Source organism: Echinops telfairi, unplaced genomic scaffold, assembly GCF_000313985.2.
Source record: "Echinops telfairi isolate 266 unplaced genomic scaffold, ASM31398v2 ScPeMD7_7468;HRSCAF=8506_0, whole genome shotgun sequence".
Lineage (NCBI taxonomy): Eukaryota > Metazoa > Chordata > Mammalia > Afrosoricida > Tenrecidae > Echinops > Echinops telfairi.
In genome coordinates, this window is record NW_022111369.1 from 53,133,911 (window position 1) to 53,135,835 (window position 1,925).

The 1,925-nt window shown below is 43.2% G+C and overlaps 1 protein-coding gene across 2 annotated transcripts in view; it reads right to left on the minus strand.

Moving 5' to 3' along the window:
- The window catches only part of SMIM14 (small integral membrane protein 14), an 88,626-nt gene that overhangs the window by 85,055 nt on the left and 1,646 nt on the right, over positions 1 to 1,925 (minus strand). The gene's annotated exons all lie outside the window — the stretch shown is intronic.

Genomic DNA, 1,925 nt, shown 5'->3' on the forward strand with positions numbered 1-1,925 from the left:
CAAGAATACTTTCTTCTATTAAATTGGCATTCTATGATGCTCACCTTCCCGACACAACCACTGAAGACAAAGAAGGTGAATAAGCAAATGTGGTGAAGAAAGCTGATGGTAATGTGGGCCAGTGGCGCAATGGATAACGTGTCTGACTACAGATCAGAAAGCTGATGGTGCCCAACTATCAAAAGCTATAGCGTCTGGGGTCTTAAAGGCTTAAAGGTAAACAGGCAGTCATCTAGCTCAGAAGCAACAAAGCCCACATGGAAGAAGCACACCAGCCTCTGTGACCAGGAGGTGTCGAAGGAATCAGGTATCCGGCATCATCAGAACAAAAAAATCATATTACTGTGAATGAGGGGGATTGCGAAATGGAGACCCAAAGCCCATCTGTAGGCAATTGGACATGCCCTTATGGAAGGGTCACGGAGAGGAGACCAGCCAGTGAGGGTGCAGTGTAGCAATGATGAAACATACAACTTTCTTCTAGTTCCTAAATGCATCCTCCCCTCCCCACTACCATGATCCCAATTCTACCTTACAAACATGGCTAGGGCTAGACCAGAGGATGTACACTGGTACAGATAGGAGCTAGAAACACAGGGAATCCAGAGCGGATGATCCCTTCAGGACCAGTGGTGAGGGTGGTGATACCGGGAGGGTGGAGGAAGGGTGGGGTGGAAAGGGGACAACAGAAAACTGGGTGAAGGGAGATGTCGGACAGTGTAAGTAAGATATGACAAAACAATAATTTATAAATTATCAAGGGCTCATGAGGGAGGGGGGAACGGGGATGGAGGGGGGAAAATGAGGAGCTGATGCCAGGGAGCAAATGTTTTGTGATTGATGAGGGCAATGATGTACAAATGTGCTTTACACAATGGATGTATGTATGGATTGTGATAACAGTTGTATGAGCCCCTAAAAAACGATAAAAAAAGAGCCCCCAATAAAATGACTTAAAAACAAAAAAATGAAAAAGTAAATAAATAAGTATAAGAGAGGGGAAAAATTAGAAGCAAAACAGAAAAAGAACTAAGTTGCGCAATGACTAGCAGGCCTCAAGGGATTCAGAATACTTAGAAAACTTCCGTATGGTCTACAGCTACCTTTTGAAGTTGAAATGAAAGAGCACTGGGCACTCAAGACTCAGTGTGAACAGAGTGTAGTGTTTTTTGTATAGTAAAACCATCCTGGGCCTTCTGACTGCCAGGGGCTGGGCAGCAGGGCAATGTCAGACCATGCAGTGAATGCTCACTGCTGTGGAGTCTATTCTAATTCACAGGGAACCCCTAGAGCAGAGGAGACTGCCCACACTGGGTTTCACAAACTAAATCTTTAGAGTGCTTCACCTTTCTCTGGATGAGTGGCCAGAGACTGTGAACCACTGACCTTTGGGTTAGCAGCCCAACTTTTAAACAGGACTCCCCAATACAGGATAGGGCTGAATTAACTTATACCTAACTCAAACCACTTTGTTAGCAAAACGTTTTAAAATTCCATATTGGCAACTCAGGCTAGCCGGTGGCCATTCTCCCAAAAATTAAACATGCAAAGCCCTACATTGCCACACAGTGCATACGAATTTCTAAAACTACATCATCATCATCATCATCAGAGATTTGGAAAGAAAACTTTTTGGGAAGAAAAGCCACAATTTTAATAATTATGACTTGCAAACACCATTAATAATTCAAGGTCAAAACGTCCTTATTTTCAAAACTTTTCATTTTGTCATTCAAATAAGAAGTACTAGGACAGCAGTTCTCAACCTGTGGGTTGAGACTCCTTTGGGGGTCAAACGACCCTTTCACAGGCGTCACCCAATTCATAACAGTAGCAAAATTAGTTATAAAGTAGCAACAAAAATAATTTTATGGTTGGGGGGGTCATGAGGAACTGTCTTAAAGGGTTGAGGCATTAGGAAGGTT